The sequence below is a fragment of the Dendropsophus ebraccatus genome, chromosome 1 (assembly GCF_027789765.1).
Source record: "Dendropsophus ebraccatus isolate aDenEbr1 chromosome 1, aDenEbr1.pat, whole genome shotgun sequence".
Taxonomy (NCBI): Eukaryota; Metazoa; Chordata; class Amphibia; order Anura; family Hylidae; genus Dendropsophus; species Dendropsophus ebraccatus.
This window is the reverse complement of record NC_091454.1, coordinates 100,487,742-100,510,785: the sequence shown is the minus strand read 5'-3', so window position 1 is coordinate 100,510,785 and position 23,044 is coordinate 100,487,742. Positions and strand designations below refer to the sequence as shown.

The 23,044-nt window shown below is 40.9% G+C and overlaps 1 protein-coding gene across 4 annotated transcripts in view; it reads left to right on the top strand.

Annotated features, from left to right (window-relative positions):
- CNTN1 (contactin 1) overlaps positions 1-23,044 on the top strand; it is a 131,023-nt gene that overhangs the window by 4,011 nt on the left and 103,968 nt on the right. For 2 of the 4 annotated variants that reach the window (XM_069975998.1, XM_069975997.1), the window contains exon 1: positions 11,741-11,826. The exons of 1 other annotated variant lie outside the window; for it this stretch is intronic. The gene's annotated coding sequence lies outside the window, so the exon portion shown is untranslated. Of the gene's footprint in view, positions 1-11,102; positions 11,121-11,740; positions 11,827-23,044 lie in introns of those variants that run through there. One more of the 4 variants, XM_069975999.1, reaches the window with a different exon arrangement.

Below are 23,044 nucleotides of genomic sequence, written 5' to 3'. Positions count from 1 at the left end.
CTAGGTGACTCCATTCAGGCTTTTAAAATATTGGCACTTACTGCTGTACTGTACATCACAGTATACATCTGCATATGTGGTCCATGGCAGGATGCCGGATACTGTTCCTGTGATACAGTTTGCAGTGTGAACTCAGCCTAAGTTTACATTATCCCAGACCAGGTGCACTCCCTAATGGCCCTCTGAATGTAAAGTATTATGTGTTTAAAGAGTCACTGTCGTTAAATTTTTTTTTTGCAGAAATCAATAGTCCAGGCGATTTTAAGAAACTTTGTAATTGGGTTTATTAGGCAAATACGCCATTATCTGCATTTAAAAACAATTTTTCCTGGTCTCCCCCCCCCCTCCTCTCCTTTCTGTCATCCACTGCTCAGAATCAGTAAATCTCAATCCTGTCTGTGCTCTGGAGAGGGGAGGAGGGAGGAGAGACGGAGGAGAAATGTTGGCAGCAGAGAGCAGAGAACGAAGGATTACCCAAAGGAGAAGCTGTTCAGAGGTCAGATAGGTCAATGGTGACATCAGAGGAGAGAGCCCGGTAATGTAGCTTTAAATTAACTCTTTGTTGTCCTGTTTCGGTGTCTCATTTCCCTCTCTCTATAGGAAAACAACGAAAACAGGGGGGAGAGCTTCAAACTGCTTTTTCATGATAAAAATTCATTTTCGGCCAATAAACCCAATTACAAAGTTTCTTAAACGGACGTGTATGTCAGTGTTCTAGAAATTACACCAAGCCGTGTCCTATTTGGACCCCTCAAAAACATTTATAATAAAACAAGTCAAGGGGAATATTTACATATAACAGACACTGGGAGACAGATATTATGTAAATATCACATCTTCAACAAATCATATTGCATTATGTTACCTGTAGGGCGGCCATGACAGTCTTTCTTGCCATAGTTCCAACAATATTGTGAAATAGGTAGCAATGCATCCATTTCCTTGGTAATCTTAAAAAGTCTACTCATCACAGAAGATTAAAAATTGGAATAAATAAAAAAGGTAGTGCTTTTAAGCTGAATTAAATACAGGAGCTATACGGTTCAGGCTTTTACTACAGGAAGTGCTTAATGTTAGTTTCATAAATACTTTAATAATTATTAATGAGTCTAAAGCTTTCCAAAGTACTATGCAATGTCTGACTGCAGCCAAAGACAGAAGAGATTTTAAAGTTAACAACTATTGAGAATAATAGCAGTAATAATAAAAAATGGCAATAAATATGGCGTTAAGGCTGCTCAACTTTTTTGCAAAAAACGGATTGCAAAAACAGATTGCAAAAACACAGTGTGAACCTAGCCTTCATGGAGCCCATCAATGCTTGCAGATTACTGTTGGACAGTTATCAGAGACAATATATATGAATACAAAAGACATGCGTAAATGCACCAAGAAGCCATTGAATAAGGACCTACATTCCAGAGTTCTATAAACATAATTAATTTGTAAAAATTCTGTAGTTGATTTCAGATAGAAATAAGTTTCCTATGAATATATTTCAAAAGTTTCTGAACAGTAAACTTGCTTCCTTATGATTGCAGAAGTAATAAATATGTCGGCTATTATACTGTATTCTATACAATTCACAAAACAGTAACATGAGAACTCTTCCATATCATAGAAACTAGAGCCAATTAACATTTTTCCTTGTGATATTTGAATTCAGCACATAAAAATCATTAAGAAATGAATCATTTTATTTCTGAACCAAACAACTTTTGAAAATTTGTTGGCCAGTGTAATCAGTGCTTCAGAATCAAAAGGATGATCATGTCTGTGTGTCCCTTCAAAAATTGCAAAAGAATAAAGTATATACTGTTCCCTAGATAGACAACAGCAGTAGGCAATATCCAGTTGTATTTATAACTCATGAAAAAAGGTTGGGGTGATTCCAACAGGGACTGTGGTAAGATATTGTATAATATCACCATACACACACATAACCTGAAGCTGATGGTCCCCAGTGGAACACTAACGGCCCCTAAACTATAATGCTTCATTTATAGTACTGGCCTGCTGATATGAGGAAGAGAGACTTTATCACCCCCCTCAGGCCACTGGGCCCAGGTGCAACAGAACCCTCTGCACCCCCTATAGCTACACCCTTCACTATGCAATGACCAAATAGTAGTGCATAGCCCAGTGCTAGCCTGAATATAATGCAAAGTAATAAACTCACTCTCTCTAATGGACCTTTTGCACAGAGTGATTATGGTTCGAATTTTTGCGATAACGATCACATTTGAGCGATAAACGAGCGAGAAATCGTTCATTTTGGTCTTTTAACATGTTCTCAAATCATTGTTGACCGTTCACTGATAATTCGCAGATCGCTTAATCTAAACAGTCTTTCGCAGATTCATCCTAGTGTGTGAGGTGGGCTTAAGCGATCTTCAAAAGGAGTTTTTGAACAATTTATCTTTCAGTCTAAACGCTGATCGGCATCAAAAAAACATGTTACTTTGAAATTGTTAAACGATCGATAAGGCGAATTATCGTTCCATGTAAAAGGACCATAAGGGCTCAGCCACACTAGCGTTTTTCTTTGTTTCTAACGGATCCGTCTATATTAATTAAACGGATGAGCATAAACTGATGAGCAGACTGATACAAACTGATTGCAAAATGTTAATCTTTTTTTAATGATCCGTTTGTATTTTGGCTTAAAAAAACTGACTTTTGTACATCAGTTTGCATCCGTTTGCATCAGTCAGCATCCGTTTTTATATCCGTTTATTTTTCTTCTTTGGTTTCTTGCTGCTTCTGCGCATGCTCAGTGCAAAAACGGATGAAAAAAAACGGATGTGAACGGAAATACCTTCCGTTTTAGATCCGTCCTCATTGACTACAATGTAAAAAAAAAAAGGAAGTGCACTTTCCGTTCGTGATCCGTTTTTTTAAGCGGAAAGAAAAATACTGCAAACACTATTTTTTCTTCTGTTCAAAAAAACTGATCTTTAACGGATTGCATGCAAATGGAGCACAATTAGGGCAAACGGAGCACACTAAAATAGCATGGGAGTCTATGGGGATTTTAACGGATCCGAGAGTTTCCGTTATGCTTACTCCAAAACGGAAAAGGTAGACGGAATGGTGCCGGATGGTCAAACTCTAATGTGAAAGTAGCCTTAGACTGTGTTTTTGTTGCATTTTTTTGTGTTTTTGTCACAATTTTTCTGCTATTTTGCCATGAATGTAGGAATTTAAATGGCACTATTTCACAATTTTTTACAAAGTAGTGGGGAAATTGCTACAAAATGCAACAAAAATGTCATATGTCTACACAGCCTTAGGGAGATTGAGGTGTAAATACAGCAATGCAGGGAAGCAATGCTACAGTATAAGCTTCTGCAGTAAAAAGAGTCAAAGAGGCTTCCCCGAGCCCCTGAAGTGCAGAAAGCTGTAACACCTCCTCCCTACCCCTCTTATCCCTATCCCTGCTTTGGGCTTCCAGGTTTTAGTCTTGGAAAGGCCTCTTTGACTCTTTGTAAAGATAAAGGCTGGGTTCACACTACGTAAAAAACACAGCCGTATTTTATAACAACGGCCGTAATTACGCAAACAACGGCTGTTCTTTGCAAAACAACGGCCATTGTTATGAAATACGGCCGTGTTTTTTTTTAGTGTGAACATAGCCAAAAGCATTATAGATGGATGTATGAAAAGAACCATGTGTCTCCTTGATCTAACAGCTATCCACCATTGTCAGTAACGTGGAACATGATTTGCATATGACAGATTGCCTTTAAAGGGAACCTGTCACCCCCCCCCCCCCGGTGCCGTGGTGAAGGCTGCCCAACCCCCTGCTAGAGCCCCGGATACTTCTCGTCAGTAATGTGCCACTCCCCAAAAGCCACAACACTTATACCCTTTACCATGTAATAACACCATATAGGACACTAAATTGACAGTATGACATGTATAGTGGATTAGAGGGATACAAGGATTAGAAGGCTGTGTGGTGGGGCCAAGAAAATCCTTAAAGGGAACCTGGCACCCCCCGTGCCGGGGTGAAGGCCGCCCGACCCCCCGCTAGAGCCCCAGATACTTACCCCATCTCGCCAAGTCCCGCTCCTGGAGCCAGTCCCGGGAGGGAGATATCCTTGTCAGAAGCCCGGCGCGTGCGCTGCATAGATGAGTCCAACGTCCAAAGAGAATGACAGCTCCATTCATTCTGGGCATCGGACACATCTATGCAGCGCGCACGCCGGGCTTCCAACAAGGACATCTCCTTCCCGGGACTGGCTCCTGGAGCGGGACTTGGCGAGATGGGGTAAGTATCTGGGGCTCTAGCGGGGGGTCGGGCGGCCTTCACCCCGGCACGGGGGGTGCCAGGTTCCCTTTAAGGATTTTCTTGGCCCCACCACATAGCCTTCTAATCCTTGTATCCCTCTAATCCACTGTACCTGTCATACTGTCAATTTAGTGTCTTATATGGTGTTATTACATGGTAAAGGGTATAAGTGTTGTGGCTTTTGGGGAGTGGCACATTACTGACCAGAAATGTTCCCCTTTGCTCTCAGGAAAAGTTGGGGTCAGTTATACAGATTTATAAATTACTTAAAAATTATTAAAAAAAACAACAAAAAAAAACTAAAGCCTACCAGTACTTTTAGCTGCTGTATGTCAGGAAGTGACATATTCTTTCTAGTGTGACACAGTGCTCTCTGCTGCCACCTCTGTCTATGACAGGAACTGTCCAGAGCGGGAGAGGTTTTCTATGGGGATTTCTCACTGTGTTGGACAATTCTTGACATAGACATATGTGGCAGTAGAGAGCACATCAGTACTAGAAGACTTGAGTTTTTTAATAGAAGTAATTTACAAATTTGTATATATTTCTAAAAGCATTGTTTTTTCTGGAGTACTATTTTAATGGAGGAAAAAAAAATCACAAAGGTTGGAGTCCACAGGAAACGCTTTGTCTCAAATTCAAAATTTGACCTTTGGCTGTATTCTGTGTTCAGAGCAAGGACAAGCAGTCAGCATTTACACACACATGAAATTTGTTTACACAGCCATGTTTGCTGGTTTATAAAGCTGTGTTTGCTGTTTGTGCTTTCCCCATAGAGTATATTAATGACATAAAGAACATTAGAATTCTTTGTTTTCTACTTATTTCTATCAAAACCTGATCTTGTTTTGGCAAAAAGTATACAGAAGAATAATTTGTTTAGTTTTTTTTTTAACTGTCAGAACTCGAGCAGAAGGACCCATAGAACCTCTTCAGTTGGGTGAGAGGTCTACATCTCTTCACAAGAAGTTATGATATGTTTTTTTAAATAATCAGAGAAGATTGTCCAGTCTTGACCAAACATAAATGTCTATTAGGTTGGTGGGACACTAACATTTATTAGCTTCTCAGTGGACTCAAATTTATGAAGGTTCATTAATAAATTTGGAGCATAGCACAGCACGAACGTAAATGAAAAGACCTCATATATGTGCAAAATCATTTACACCTCCAATTATAAATGCCCACCTTTGTTTCCCAATATTCCGTAAGGGTATGTTCACATGTTCACATGCCTTTGTTTTTTGTTGATAGATTTAAAATAAAAAAGAAGCAATTTTGCAAATAGTATTGACTAAAATACCCCATTGTTTTGTGTCTACAGCTCTAAAAATAGATCAATCTGTCACCATGGAGACATTCTGCAATCAATCCTTGTGTAATCTTAATCTGTAGTCCAATTTCCGCATCTTCCAAACTACCTTTATGTGGAAAAATTCCTTTAAAATCTTTTTCAAGCAATTAATAGTGTAACATATACATAGTGGGTGGTAAATCTCTGGTTTATAGGATCCCGGCAGAGTGTATACACATAGGGGGAGATTTATCAAAGGGTGTATAATTTAGACTGGTGCAAACTGCCCACAGCAACCAATCACAGCTCAGCTTTAGGCAGTGCTGAAAGGAAAGAGGAGCTGTGATTGGTTGCTGTGGGCAGTTTGCACCAGTCTAAATTATACACCCTTTGATAAATCTCCCCCATAGTATACACTCCGGCCAGGACTGCAATCGACCGCAGCAAAAACTGGCCTGTCAGTTTTGTGCGGCCGCTATTCATTGAATAGGGGCCACACAACACTGACAGTTCACACAATGTAGAGTGCTGCTCCGGCCACAGTTTACATTGTGTGCTATGGGTAATTGGGATGTGGGCACACACGGATGCACCGAATCCCAATTCTAACGAAATGAAGTTAATCCGGCTGGTACTGCAGTTACTACACTGGCTGTTCTCACCGACTGCTGGGTCACAGAACGGCCAGTTTATCACTGTTTGTGAACCAAGCCTGAAAATGTAAAAAAATTTTGTTAACTATAAAACTATTATCCAGCTGTAAATGACTGCAACCCCATTGTTGTCACTATATTGCACTTAATGAGTCATTGAAGTACTTGTCAAAAACACGTCTGGGTTGGCTCTCTCTGTATACGTATCTCCCTTATGTGTTACTTGTTTACTTGTGCTGTATTAAAGGAGAAGTCCGGCAAAAATTTTTTATTAAAGTATTGTATTGCCCCCCAAAAGTTATACAAATCACCAACATACACTTATTACGGGGAATGCACATAACATGTTTTTTTCCCTGCACTTACTACTGCATCAAGCCTTTACTTCCTGGATAACATGGTGATGTCATGACCTGACTCCCAGAGCTGTGCAGGCTGTGGCTGCTGGAGAGGATGATGGCAGGGGGACACTGAGGGACACAGGGCATCGGAGGGACACTGAGCATCCCTCTGCCATCGAAAAATTTGCCTCAAAAAATTCAAACCACAACCAGAAAATTCTGATACTTTTATTTAGACAAAAAACAATCCCCCCATGAAAATAAATACACTGAAGACAAATTAAAATGAACAACGGAAGGAGTCAGGACAAAATTAGTATCTCCGGGGTATGATTAAATTATGTGTGCATAAATATATCAAGACTTGCTATTCTCCATGTAAACATATTATGCACAATAAATAACCAACTCAATTGATATATAGAATATAATCAGGACAGCAGCACTACAAATATTGCACAAGTATCCAGTACAGTTCTGTGATGAAACTATACCAAAAGAATATATATAATGCACAATATAATCTACATAGTTGGGGAGACAGTGTCCCAGGAAATAATGTCCCAGGAAGCCCCGCCCCCTGGGTTGGTCCCTATACCTTTAAATATAAGCACTCCTAATCAGCGCTTATAGCTTAATTTAAACCATAAGCATTTAGCTTGATAGTTTGTAGTTAAGCAGAGCACTGACTGAGCGAAAAACCACCTGCACAGCCAGTCACACTCGTGGCCGCAGGCAGAATGACCCCACGGACTTTCGGTACCGTCACCCACAGAAATGGGAGATGACCCAAGAATGGAGTAATGACTGTGTAGGTGCCAGAAAACAAGAATCACTGAGTCCTATTATCATAAATAAAATCTTCTTTACTGTGAGAATGCTTTGTACAATAGCTGATCATAGACTGCAGATGTGACAGAACACAATCTGTACTAAGAACCTTTGGAGTAAAAGAGCTCAGCTGACTTGGTTGTGTGCTGAGAAGTAGAGCTGAGAACGGTAGAGAGGAGGCTGTGTTGCAAGTTCAGAGTAGTGGAGAGGAGTCTGTACGAAGAGTCCCAACCCAGGGTAGAAGTTTGCTCTGCCGGAACTTAACAAGAAAAAGTAGAATACTGAAGAATACTTGAAAATAGAATGTGCCTGTGTTTTGAACTTTATTGTCGCTGTACCACCTGTTGCCCTACAGTGTCGAGTGGAGTGTTCTATTAGGGTGACACAAGCCCCAAATCTTGTTACCTGAGTTGAGCAAGGTGGCCAAATTACCTGGCTACACCTGTGCTGCGAGATAGAGTATGTAGGCCTGTAGCAACTTTGCTCTATCCGGATCACTTCCTCTTGTTTTAGGATACTGTCCTGCACTTAAGTAGTAGCACTGCATAGTTGGAACAAAGATAGCGTCTAAAAGAAAAGTCTCTCCGTCTCAGAAGTGCATCCGTCCACTACCACAATCCTGACTAGACTACACTGGACACTGACTGGAGGGGGGACCTGGCAGAGCCAGGGCCCAGCTGGACCACAGCATATATATTAGGGTGACACAAGCCCCAGACCTTGTTACCTGAGTTGGGCAAGGTGGACAAATTACCTGGTTACACCTACGCTGCAAGATAGAGTATGTAGGCTTGTAGAAAATTTGCTCTATCCGGATAAGTTCCTCATGTTTTAGGATACTGTCCTGCACTTTTAGAAATGTTTACGGTGTGGGTTGGGGTGATCTCTGACTTGTCCTCTCTCAAGTAGTTTAGCACTGCATAATTGGAACAAAGATAGCATCTAAAATAAAAGTCTCTCCGTCTCCCATGTGTGTCCGTCCACTACTAAACTCCTGACTAGACTTCACTGGACACTGACTGGGTCTGGAGGGGGACCTGGCAGAGCCAGGACCCAGCTGGACCACAGCATGGACCGTCTTATCTTGCGTTCTCTCTCTACCAAGACTTGGGTAAGACTCAGTAAGTGTGGGCGTGCACTTCCTCTACCAATGTGACAACTTCCTACAGGAAGTGTAATATCCACTGTGAGTGGTGAAGAAAGTGTAAAGAGAAGAAAGATACTAGAGATAGGTAAAGAAGAAAAGAGAGCTCGGTGCACAGATCATAAACAAGCAATAACTTGATCACTACAGCTGTGCAATATACAAGTGCATATAAAAATAACAGCGACATCTAGTGATAAAACTTAAGTATCACTTCATTACCAAGTTAACTTGTAGTACAGGCTTTTGCTAGGGTTGTATAAACTAATAACACCTGTGATGGGACACCACATATGAAGAGGGTATCCTGCATTTGTAAGATAGTCGCTAATTACCCCTATGCTAAGGAGGAGCTTAGCAGCATTTGAGGTGTCACCCTAAGCCTGGAGCACTAACTCGACCCGCCCCCCCCCCCCTCCAATGCTACTCGCTATGCATATATGAATATGCATAGTGGGTGGCCTGGAGTAAGCCCCCTTGGCCCACCTGGAGCAACCCCTTACCGTGCTGCCTAGCCTGCCCCATCCCATGCGGCTCCCTATGCGGCAAAGGGGGCGTGCTGCCCCGCCTGGGGGGTTTCTCAGGGCCACCCACTATGCATATTCATAGTGGGTCTCCCAGCTTTCCAAGCATCTTATACAAAGTATGAAGGGTTCAAACAGCTTTTCCAGCATCTTTACTGAGTATGAAGAGCATCACCATCTCATACTCAGGGGGTCAACATCTCATACTCATTACGAGGGGGTCACACAGCTTTTCCAGCATCTTATACTCTGTATAAAGGGGTCACTGAGCTTTCTCAGTATCTATACTGACTATGAAGGGGTCATACAGCTTCCCAGTATCTTATACTTAGTATGAAGGAGGTCACCCAGTTTTCCCGGCATAATATACTCAGTATGAAGGGGATCACCCAGCTTTCCCAACATCATATACTCACCTTTTCAAGCATTTTATACTCAGTATGAAGGTCAGCCAGCTCTTATAGCATCATCTGCCATGATTTTCTAAAAATTGATGCTTTCTACAGCAATTTTGCACAATTCAGGGCAACACGACATTATCTATCCTGTACTATGAACACCATGCTAGTGCTGCCATAGTTAAAGTGAGTTGGGGGGCCCAGGCTTGGTGAGCAGCCCAGGGCCTATGGTAAAGTTAATCCGCCCCTGATCTTATACTCAGTATGAAGGGGTCACCCGGCTTTCCCAAAATCTTATATTCAGTATAAAGGGGGTCACCAAGCTTTCCCAGCATCTTATACTCAGTATGAAGGGGGTCACCCAGCTTTCTCAGTGTCTTATACTCAATATGATGGTTGTCACCCAGCTATCCCAGCATCTTATACTCAGTATGAAGGGGTATCCCAACTTTCCCAGCATTGTATTCTTAATATGGAGTGGTTACGCTGCTTTTCCAGCATCTTATATTCAGTATGAAGGGGTTACCCAGCTTTCCCCACATCTTATATTCAGTATAAAGGGGTCAAGCAGCTTTCCCAGCATCTTATACTCTGTATGAACACAGTCATTTAGCTTTCTCAGCATCGTATACTCTGTATAAAGAAGGTCACCCAGCTTTTCCTGCATCTTATACCTAGTATCAACAGGGTCACCCAGCTTTCTCAACATCTCATACTCAGTATGACGGGGGTCACTCAGCTTTCCTAGCATCTTATACTCAGTATGAACGGGGTCACCCAGCTTTCCCAACATCTTACACTCAGTATAAAGGGGGTCAACCAGCTTTCCCAGCATCTTTACTGAATATGAAGAGGGTTTACCCAGCTTTCCCAGCATCTTACCCAGAATATGAATAGGGTCACCCAGCTTTCCCAGCATCTTACCCAGAGTATGAATAGGGTCACCCTGCTTTCCCAGCATCTTATACAGGGACTGAAGGGATCACCCAGCTTTCCCAGAATCTTATTCTCAGTATGAAGGGGATCACACGGCTTTCCCATGATCTCTATTCATTATGAAGAAGTTCACCCAGCTTTCTTAGTATCCTCAATATGAAGGGGATCATTAGCTTTTACAGCATTTTATACTCTGTAAGAAGGGGGTTACTAAGCAGATGTTGGGGAGCTCCTAAAAATAAACTCCCAGAGGGATTAAGTGAAACCATATGGACCTTTGGGAAGTAGTAGAAGAGAGCCAGGGTGGGTATTTATTTATTTTCTTATGTATATTTATTGATTTATTTAGTATATGTGTACAGTCCCCACTGCAATAATATGCTTACCTGCCCCCTTCCTTCAGCTGTACCCCCTCCACAATAGTCTTTATTCATGTATTTGTCCCAATCTCAGTATTCTGTCAGCCTAATTCTTCTCTTGCAATGCCTAGCCTCACTGACAACATTCACTGCTGGATCTGCCTTTCCATTGGCCGAATCTCTACACACCCTCATTAGTGATTGGTTCCCTCCCAGTCACATGACCACTAGTGTCTGAAGTCCGTGCAGTTCAGCCCCTTTTGTACAGCGTTACAGCACTATGGCGATTCATCAGGATGAACTGCTGTGCTCTTCTCCTTTTCCTCCTGCAATAATATCAGTCTAGGTGTGTTATATTGAGCCTCTATTTGTATTATTATATAACCATTGTGCTTGTATGTATACCTTACCACTGGTCTAAAAGGGTTATTAAGGATTTAAACCTCTTCTATATCGTACACGGTATGCATTTTACCTGAGGAAGGGAAAGTGTTTCCGAAATGCGTCATATTTCTAAACCTTTTTCGTTTACATGAGATGCCTTAGTCTCTATGGGCAGTGGGCTTTCTATAATTGTATCCCTGCCACACGTGCCCCTACCCGGGGAGGATCCTCCATCCTGACAGATGACCAGGAATCCTTCTTCCTCCTGCATCTATCTCTAGTGGTGATAAGCACCAAGCCCGAGGGGCACCGGGTATTACACCCAGCTATTACACCAGGCGATGCCTCTCGTCTTCCTCCATAGGAGGAGGTTGCCATGACGCTGTGAGGAGCTCCGGTCCATGAGCGCCGGGGACTGCGGACACACTGCAGCTGGCAGCCCCGCTTCTCTGGCCGGCTTCTCATGACATCACTGCCAGCCAATCGCTTCTCCAGCCCGAGCCGTCTGCGCTGCCAGCCCCCCCAATGACGGCAGAGCGGGGAGGGTGCGGAGCTGCAGAGAGGGCTGGCTGGGCTGGGACTGCGGGCATCGCGAGGCAGAGCAGGGGGAGGGGGCTTCCCCAGGTGCTGGAGCTCCTCTGGTGACAGTGCGCTGCTGCAGCAGGAAGGTAGGACCCATTTCCCTGGGATTGACTGTAATGCTTCCGTTATATGACATATGGGTAGGGGGTGTCAGAGATGCCAGGGCATGCTGAAGGGCACACAGTAGGGTGGCAGTGGCTGATGAGTAGGTGCAGCTAGGGGAGACTGTATAGAAGAAGCCATGCCTTGGCTCCTGTGCTGCCAGTGCTCTGCATGTTAATGCGCATCTGATGCTGACAGGACAGGATCCCATTATAGATAAGCATCCCTTACTGGGGACCAGGGGGACAAGGCTTAGGGACCATGAGACTAGAAGGTCTCCATTATCCATTACCATGATAATATGGGATTTGCATCATATTCTCCAGCTGTATATATGGCCATCAGGTCATAATATGCTGTATAATTGATTTCTAAGCCTAATTCCACCCCCTCCCCCGCCCCTGTGTCATGAAAAAAAAAAATCACGGTGCCATTTTCAACCCTTGCAATCAATCATTCGCAATCAGATTGTAGCAAAAATTGCTGTTTGTCTTTTTATCATGGTAAAGCAGTGATGGGTTTACTGTGAGCTGAACAGGGAGGATTCCCTTGGACATGTCTTTGGTGAGTAGCTAGGTGTCATTGCATCTCACCTCTACATCTTAGGACGGAGTAACAGTGTGTCACCATGAAAGGCTAGGGTGTATCTTAGAAGACCACCACCACCTTATCATCCATCCTGGTCCAGAGTGGGGAAGTCATTGTGATTGATGTGGATATTAAATGCTGGGGATCAGCCAGCACCAGAAGTAATCAGCCTTGGTTCTCCCCTAAGAAGATTAATTCTCTGCCCAGGGTCTCGTTGAACAGCAAGGGTCCTGAAATCCGCAGAAATTTTGATTTTTAATAATAATAGGACACATTGAAATGCAAATGTTTGTTTTATGGGAATCTCCATATTAATGGCTAACCGGCTGTGCTTCATGTACTGGAATTACATTCCGGAGCCGCAGCATCTCTTAATGAAGTTGATAAATGCAGGTTATTGTGTGAATATATTAGCGGCTTTCACAGGGCGCTGATTGTAATATAGACTGTAGTCCTGTAATTCCCCAGACACTATCACATTATGGAGAGTGTGACTTCTCTACACTGTTCTGTGTCAACCCCCCAGCATCTGCTCCATTATTGTGACCAGTGAAGAGCTCTTTCTCTGTCCCCTGGATGTGTAACATGATAGTAGGACATGTATGTGGATGGCTGCTGCTGTCTGTGCAGTGTCATGATCTGAAATCCCCACTGGTTGCACTAACACCTGCTGGTGGGAAAAGACGTTCAGTAGGGAATTATTTGCCACTATTGTATATGAAACCTATTCTTTGACAATAACCACTGGTGTATCTAGAAATGGGAAGTAACACCTATTTCTGGACACTGTTTAAAGCACCATAAGAAAAATTCTTAGTAATATTAATATATTCATAGGATTCATATGTTACATTGATATAACATATGTATTTATTTATGTGGATATTTCATTATATGATTAGAAAAAAGATACAGGAATGGATGGATCACATTGCAAAGTACTAAAGGCTCACATTCAATGCCATAGACCGACATCACATTCAATGCCATAGACCGACATCACATTCAATGCCATAGACCGACATCACATTCAATGCTATAGACTGGCATTACATTCTATATATTTTACATGCTACACAGTGCATCCAAAATGCCATCACAAATTCTTGCTTCCATCTTTTTGCCAAGACAGCATGCTGCCTGTATCTGGCCTGGTGCCATTGTTCCTGGTTTATATCTAGACAAGCGTCACTAAATGTACAGTAATTAAGGCTGACATTATAGAGAGGTCCCAAAGAAATTGAATTACATAGGAAAGCCATGAATTATGTGAGTGCAGTGCGTTATATGTGCAGCCTGCAGTCATCATATTCATACAGAATTTCTTCAGATTTTGCATTATGGGAAAATGTATGGCACCGTCTTCATTAATATTTTACATGTTCATGAGATTTTCTGTAAAGGAACTGCGAGATTAAGCGTAGGAACACATAAGGGACATAGATGTGGGTTATGGTTAGGATGGCATAAATATTCATGTAGTATCTTAAGGTATAGGCTCTAGAGATGTCATTTAATATAGAACTGACTCTTAAGGTAAAGTCCCTGTAGAAATCTTTGTGTTCTTACCATTGTGACGAACACAGATGTTTCTAGCAATCCACCAATGAAGTGGGCCCATGTATCATGAGCATCCTCTGTCTATGTTGTGGCGGCACTGGCCTGTACAGATGATATCAGAGCCAATGAGGCCTCTTGCAGGGGGATGATGTCTCAGATAATGAGCAGATGAATAAAGTCAGCATCCAGCAAAACAAGCAAGTCATTAAAGCAACAATAAGTATGTGAGTGGGCAGATGTACTAAACCACAGATGTACAGCATGTGGCAGGTTGCTGATGGGAAACTGATGTGTAACCTATTGCATTAAAGCGTAAGCTACTGGACCGCTACTAGTGAATCCAAAGGGCAGTCTTCGAGTCGCTGAGTAAACAACAGCTTTGTTTATATAAGCATGTATACAGGTGCTAAGATATGATCAATTACCAAGAAACAAAAAAATTGCCAGACAGCCAGTATTTAAAAAAACAGTTGTATAAATAAGTACACAGTGAGCTCCCCCTAGTGGCAGCTGCACGTTAGATTTTTTAAAAATTGTTTTAAAAGTTTTCAGGGAACAATTGTTGATAACCCTCAAACAGGCATTCAATATGTGATTGAGAGGATTCTGACTTACGGGATCCCCATTCTTTAGCTGTAGGAAGTGACCTTGGAATCTTAATGTGTGCTTTAGCCCATTCAATGTTTATCCAAAATGGACTAAACTACAGTATCCCCCTAGAGGAGGGCCACACAGTTGCTATAGGACCCAAGGACCAGGGGACCTGGGGCTGAAAGGCCCCAACCCCTTAAAACCCATCAACTGCATACAGTGCCAGGGCTGGAATAATAAAATCTCTATTCCCCTCAGCCGTCAGTATTTCCTGTTGTGCCTGATTGTAGCTTTGTCTATTCAACAACTTTTAGACCCTTTTCACACATCAGTATAATACTGTCTGCTATTATGGATCGTTAATGCGGACAGTATAGTAGCCTTAAATTTCAATGGACCCTTACACACACCTGTAGTTGCAACAGATCTGTAAAAGGACCATGATCTGTGCCGCAAGAAATACTGACAAGCTATAATACAGGCCTTATTTGCATATGGATTCACCAATTTAAATCAATGAGTCTGTGCAAATGCGGATGGTTACTGTACACATCCGTAATCCTGTCTGTAGTTACGGATCCACAATTACAGATGGGATTACTGATGTGTGAATAGTCACTGAACTAAAAGGGATAAATACAGTCATGTACAACATTTGGCAGGTCAGTGCCTATTGGCCAGGCAAGTATTGCGACATGTTTGGCTCATCCTGCTGGTGTTGCAGCTCCGCCTTTTTCTTTTGGCACTGCCAGGACCTGGGGGTTGCACATAGTCCTCTATGCTCCTCTAGGTAGTACTAGTTATACAGAAGGCCATTAACCAGGAGCCAGAAGAAGCAAATGCATGGCACAGAATGTGCTTTATGCTTGTAGACAAGATAGCAAGTAACTACATTCAGTCTTTGGCTATGTTCACACAACGCTTTTTCAGCTCCATTTAAAATTACGTCTGTCATGTTGAGTCTAAAATAACGTAAGTCATTTAGTTGTCTGGCCTTCCCTTTAGTGGAATGACTGGTGTTTGTACATTATACTAGTTTGGGGTTATTAATCGGACTTTGGGTGTGTCTTTATTGAAAAGTCCATTGAATTTAATAGTAAAAACGGAGAAAGAATGCTGACAAAAGAAAAACTGTGTGTGAACAACTAATAAAAACCGTCCGCTGTTTGCAAAAGACGTCCGAAAATAATTATCATGTTCGTTATTTTGACGTCCGCGGTAAAAGCGTCCGTTATTCAATACATTGTGTGCATTGGACGTCCGTCTTTCCATTGACTTCAATGCATTGCCATTGCAGTCAGTTAAATCGGGGCAAAAAGGGACGTTGTGTGAACATAGCCTTTTACTGTGTTGTTTATGTTTTCTCTGGCTGTGTGTGTGTTAGGAAAGGGGCATCTGGGGCTGCTCTGAAAGGTGATGATTTACAACATTGCTACAGATATCAATTTGAGCTTTTTTTATATGTTCACATCTTCAGGCCTCATTCACACAGTGTAATTTTCATTAAACAATGGCCATTGTTGCAGGTTTGCAACAACGGCCATTTTTTAATGACAGTGGACGACTACACTACAGCCTATTGAACCAGGGCTGTAGTGTATACACACTGTATATACTATGATTTCATGCAACCACACAGAAACCTGACATGTCTATTTTGTGCAGCCACTATTCATTGAAGACTCATTGAAGATTCATTGCTCCCGGCCATACTTTACATTGTGTTCTATGGCTAATTGGAGTGTGGGCACACCCGAATGTGCCCGCATTCTAATTAGGATGAAGTGATGTTCAGTATTGGCCGGGTAAACAACTCAGACACCCTCCGTTCTGTTACACGGCCATGTCACACAACAGTTTGTGCCATGTGTGAACTTGGCCTCAGGGTGTACTCCCCCCAAAAAAGGTTCCAGAGCTGTAGAGTGTGAGGAAAAGCAAGTGTAGCTAGTTAGGAGCTTCCAGGTAGCCATGGAAGCAGTGTCTCACTATGTGTTTCATACCGATTCATAATATATGGGAAAAATAGCACTTGATTGTGATTTATCTAACTCTTTCAACAAAACAACAACAACCCCTTTGCTTGGTTTCTATTTCCATTCCTTGTAAAGTCAGACTCTTTCTAAACATTCTTTTATCTCTTATACATGTTCCTCTGTTCGGACCACCCTAATGGTATGTTTAGAACGACAGTTACCTGCTTTTATTACTATTGCCTGCCTATTTTTTTTTTTTTTAAAGGAGATGTGACAATGTGGCTCTTTTTCAAATTAAAAATTTTGAAAATGTACTGTTAAGAAGTACTAAACCAAAAGACAGACAGGCACCAGAAAGGCAATGTCACACAACGTAAGTAAAAGCAGATGCAAAATGCTGGCTGCACGTCAAAGTAACTTTTATTCACATAGTTTATACAACCATGAATTTAGTATGGGCAGGTACATGGAAAACAAACCTCATACAACAACATAAACATTTAAAAACAGAGAATGCAAAAATGCATTACCTTGCTTCACATGCAAGCAAAGGAACCCAGTAAAAGTCTGACCCTAGCTATAGTAAATCCCAGTAAAATAAAGTAATGACATGTTTAAGGAAATAATGCAGTGTTAATCATAAAATATCCAAAAAATTATACCATATAAGCCTTTCAATGTAATGTATCAGATGGCAGCGCACCCTACCCATTCTGCTGGCCACCTGGCTTCCTCATGAAGGAACACTTGGAATGTGTCTGACCCATTAGATCATATAGCTTATGTGCTATCATTTTTGGATATTTTATGCTTGACACTGCATTGTTTCCTTAAACATATTATTGTTTTAATTTTACTGTGATTCAGTATAGCTAGGGTCAGACTTTTACTGGTTATCTTTGTTTGCATTTGAAGAAAGGTAATGCACATCTCTGTCCGTGCCATAGACTCCATTCTATGGTTGGAGAGATTCTGCCGTCCGTGAAAAGAAAAAACAGGTCAAGGTATGTACCCTTAGGCTATGTTCACATTAAGTCAACATCCGGCCGTTCCGTGACCACGGGTCACGGAATGGCCGGTCTCAGCCCAGTCTCAACCCAGATCATCCCGGCTGGTATTTAAGTACCGGCTGGGTGATCTTTCCGGACATGGAGCTCTGATGCTGGCGCATCAGCACGTGCCCTCATCAGAGCTTACCATAGCCCACAGTGAAGCAAGCGGCCGGATTATAATTTTCCATGAATTATACTGCAAAACAGGTATTTGTAATTGTATTGGGTTATTGGGGTATTTTTTAGGTTTATGTCATTCACTGTGCAGTTTTGATAACATTATATTTTAAGATTTGAACATTTTGTGCACACAGAAAAATGGGGAAAGGGGAACTGATCTATGATCCATGCCACTGCGCCGCAAACAACATTTTCTAAGGCCATTTGAATGCCATTGTCAGTTTTGACAGTGGTATCTAAATGGTTAAATAGTAGCAGTAGTCTCCAAGCCACTAAAAGTAGTCTGGAGTCACCATGTATAAAGTCCTCTCCATAACCCCTTAACAGCACCATGACAAAAATAAACATCATGGGTTATTAATGGGTTAACTGGGTTGTATGGGCAGGAGAAAATGACTGAAGCCTTCTACTTCCTGACGCTCACTTCCTCTCTTTCCACATCTTGGAAACAATCATAAAGTCCACTGCGCCAACATAAGATCTCCAATAGCAGCACTATGTCTCCGCAACATCTCTGCCCATGTCAGGAGAGGTTTTCCATGGGGATTTTTTACTGCTCTGGACAGTTCCTGACATGGACAGAGGTGGCAGCAGAGAGCACAGTGTCAGACAGGAAACAATGCACTATCTCCTGCAGGTAAGAGAAAGGAGAGAAGGGGCACCTTCTAGTGCAGTAATACCTGTAAAACAAAGGGAGTGAGGATAAGTTGAACAAGTGTACTGCTACTCCTGATGTTTATACCCGGCCTGGCTCACTTGAAGGGTATCCCTGTCCCAGATGGCCTCTGCTGGGTCTCTCTGTGTTTCCTACTTCCTGTAGGACATACAGCATAGAAGAAATAACTGAAGTGCCCCTCTAACAGGGTTTAAACTTCACAGAACGTGATGGCATACTGTTTTGCCAGGCAATGTCGTCAATGTCTGATCAGTAGGGTGTGACTGCTATCCATACGAGTTTTCCATACACAGTGACACTTCTGGCCTTACACTGTACTGGAAACTATAATTCATTTCCATTTACATTGATGGGACTATATTGCATTTCTCTGCTCAGCAGGGGACAAAGAGGGCTGTAATACATGGAGATAATGTAAAAGAATCATTTTTCGTTCTTGGGATCAGCAGGAGTTCCGTAGTTCATACCCCCTGCCTTCAGAATCTTATGGTGTATCCCTGTGATTCTGGATGTTTGTTAGGAGCATTATTACTCATTTCCTTCAAAGATTTTATAAATAACCTGTAAATCGTTGCTAGGTTACAGGAGTTCAGGTTTGACATAGGTGGTCATTATAAATGAAAAAATAGGTGTGTGAAAGACCACTATATTTTCATATGCCACATCTTCTTCCTATGCACAATATCTTGCAGAGTAGTATTGCCAATATTCAAATTTAAAGTAGTATTTTGATGAATTAAACTAATTTTCCGTCCGTTTTTTATTTTTTTAAATAATGTTTGTCATTACCTGCCTCACAGGACACCTTTTCTCAGTTTTTTTTACACTGTGGGGGAGATTTATTAAAGGGTGTAAAATTTAGACTGGTGCAAACTATCCACAGCAACCAATCACAGCTCAGCTTTAGGCAGTGCTGAAAGGAAAGCTGAGCTGTGATTGGTTGCTGTGGGCAGTTTGCACCAGTCTAAATTTTACACACTTTGATAAATCTCCCCCTGTGTGTACAATTATATAACGAACATAATATGTGAACATTTTATTTTCCAATTGACTTGCAGCAGTAAGGAGCAACACAGCCCCTCTGCTGCCACCAAAGGCTGTGTCAGGAACTGCAGGGCTGCACAAGCCCTGGTTGTTGCACAGTTACATAAAGCTCCATGCAGCACTGCATACTCGGCCTTCTCTGCATATTAGCATTAGAATAGACATTATGCTTTGGGAAGCTGTCTGTGTCAGTGGTGCTGACTGCATTTTATTTAAAGTTATACTACAAAGTTATATAAGTTACATAACTATATAAAAGAAATGTAAAAAGAATTGCATAGTTGGATCAAAACTTATTTTCACAAAAAGACATAAGGTGAAATTTATCAAGCTTTGTGCTTATTTTTAGGTGAATAATTGGATATTTCACCCATTTTTGGTCTAAGTTGTATTTATGAACCAGTATTCGACAGGCGAATATTTTTTAGATGCAACTTTTTTTTTATCTGCCTGTTTTGAGTATTCACCCAAAAGTTTGCGTAATCTGGGATTAGCACAAAAGTCACATACATTAGACTCCTTAGCAAATGTCCCCCATTGTTTCTTAAAAGGTATCCTAAGATGTAGAGGTGTCTGAACCCTGTGATTCCCAACAATAATTGGTTGTGTGTACATATGGATATGGATTATCCTTATTGTCCATGACTTGGTTGTATATTTACAAGGGCAGATCATGAAAGTCTCTTGCTTGTATAGAAAAGCTATTTAAAAAAAGAACATATACATATATCTATGTATAGTGATCATGAAGGCAGACATTTTTTAGACTTCCTTACAGTAATCCATTAGATAAAACCAATGGTCAGGCCCTTCCCAGATGTGGTCGCGTACTGGATCAGCAGAATCTATTTTTCACCTGTAAGCAGATGATACATTTTAGGTTTAGCATCCTTCCCTCTCCCTCTTGTAAAGCACCTCTGCGGGAACAACCATCACTAACTGAAGAGCATTCAGCTGTCTAATGGAAACTTGTTTTTGCATGCATTAGCAAAACTATGTCAGCTCTATAATCTGATGCTAGAAACCAAGTCATGCTTTGTCGGCTGCTTCTATCATATGGAAAATAATAAGGCGAGCGCATCAGAATTCAGAATTCTCCCAAAACCGGTTTTAGATACTTTTATGCTACTTTAAAAAGTGTATAGAAAAGTAGCATGGCTTTGTCGCCCCGTTAGATCTAGATTGGCTTCATTTTTGACACCTCAACATTGAATAATAAAGCGCCAATAAATATACAGTAAGCTCTCGAGATGCAGTCTTCTGTCTAGTTCTGTAGTTGTTAAACATTGTTTCTAAGACAATTAGACGTGGCCACTATTACAGCTCCCACAGTGGTTGTCACTCAGCTATACAAGTTTTGTGAATGGTTAACCTGCCTAGTTTTGCTGGGTGATGTCCCATTCTTATATCATTTGCCTTTAGGACAAGAAAACTCACAGTGAGCTCTAATAACTGCCACATTATTTTTTTTTTATCAGATATTTTATATATTATGTTTTATTTTATTTATTTATTTTTTAAATCACAACACAAGGAAATTGGTTTTGAGATGTAAAACAATGAGGTCTGCTATTTATGTTAAAGGGTTACTCTGGCAAAAAAAATGTTTTTTTCTTACAAATCAACTGGTGTCAGAAAGTGTTTATAATTTACTTCTATTAAAAACTCTCTAGTCTTCCTGTGCTTATCAACTGCTGTATGTCCTGCACAAAGTGGTGTATTGTTTCCAGTCTGAGGCAATGCTCTCTGCTGCCACCTCTGTCAATGACAAGAACTGTCCAGAGCAGCAGCAAATCCTCATAGAAAACCTCTTTTGCTTTTCATACTGGAAAGAATACACAACTCACTATGGGACATACAGCAGCTGATAAGTACATGAAGACTTGAAATTTTTAATAGAAGTAAATTGCAGATCTCTGGCACTTTCTGGCACCAGTTGATTTGAAAAATCTTTTTTTGCTTCAGTACCCCTTTAACATTAATTGAAGACAAATGAACCTTCAGTTCATTATTAAAATACAGGGGTGAATTTAGATGTCCATCCACACCTATTTCTAGAGGTATTAAAGGAGTGGATTTGCTGTATATTACTCATTGGACAAGGAAACCTATAAATCATTGTGTGACCACAGTTTTTTATATGACTATTCTACATATTGGGAGCTATGTACTCATTCATCTTCAGCCATTGCTGCTTACTGCTGGCATTGCCATCTCTCTTCTGATAATGGATGATACATGCAGTAGATAGATGTGGCATCACCCAGAAATAGATAGAGCACAGGAGTAGTGTTTGTCTCTTGGTAGATAAAATATAGAGACATGAATAGAGGTCCCATGACTTCTCAGCTGTTCTTTCTCTTAATATATTAGTTACACCAATCATTTTATGACACAGCGCTTTCTATATTTGTTTGGACAATAACCATTTTTCTCTGCTAAGGCATAAAGACCCTTTTCACATTTCCAGCCATCCGCTGACAAGGTATGTAGAATACTGAATTAACCAGCTGATTCTCAAGAGTTGTGTGAATCTAGTAACAAAATAATATTGCATTGTTGTAATGTAATTCAACTATTTTCTTTATATAGTTTTTCAACCATTCAGGAAATTGCTTTTATATCGTTTTCTTAAACAACTATGCAAAATATGCTAGTTTTTTAAGTAAAAATAAAACTAAATAAAAACTAGACTAGACTGCAGCTACTTTTTTTTTTTAATTTATAATTTATGGTACTGCTAGACACAGACTTGCTTTTTATCAATATTTTTCTGAAGTATAATTTAAAAAAACAGCAATCCTGGTGTTTTTTTTTTCTGTTTACGCCGTTCGCGGTGCTGGAAGAATAATGTTATATTTTAATAGATCGGACAATTCCGCACGCTACGATATGTAATATGTTTATTTATTTTTCAGTTTTTTTTTATATTTTTATAAATAGGCAAGGATGTATATTAAACTTGTATGGGGGGGATATAAGTTTTTTTAAAGACTTTTAAAAACTTTTTTACTACACTTTTTTCTTTTTTTTACACTTTTTTCACTTTAAAACATGCAATCAATAGATTGCATATACTGATCTATGCTATGCCATAGCATAGTATAGATCAGTGTTATCAGCGATCTATGCATACAGCCTGCCTGAGAGCAGACTCTATACATAGAGCATATTATGGGGCCTATTATTGTGTCAGAGCCTTGGCTGAATTGTGATAGGTCAGTCTGGCCTGTTAGTGATGAACTTGTGGAACATAGCTTGGTTGTTTGTAAAACAAAAACAAAAACTTGCCTAGTTTTTTTCCTACCTTGCTGGACATACAGTATAGAGCATTTGCTCACCATTGTTCTCTGTTATCAGCAATCACAGTCTGTCCGGTTTAGGCATCCAAAGGCCTAAACAGTTTGTCATTAAATATGGCTTAAAAGTACATTGTCTGTCTGGGAAGGTTTTTGTAAAAATCCTGACCTTGCCAGAGATATACTGCACTCTGCTTTTCAACCTGTGTTAGAAGAAAAGCTGCATCACTCACTTGTGT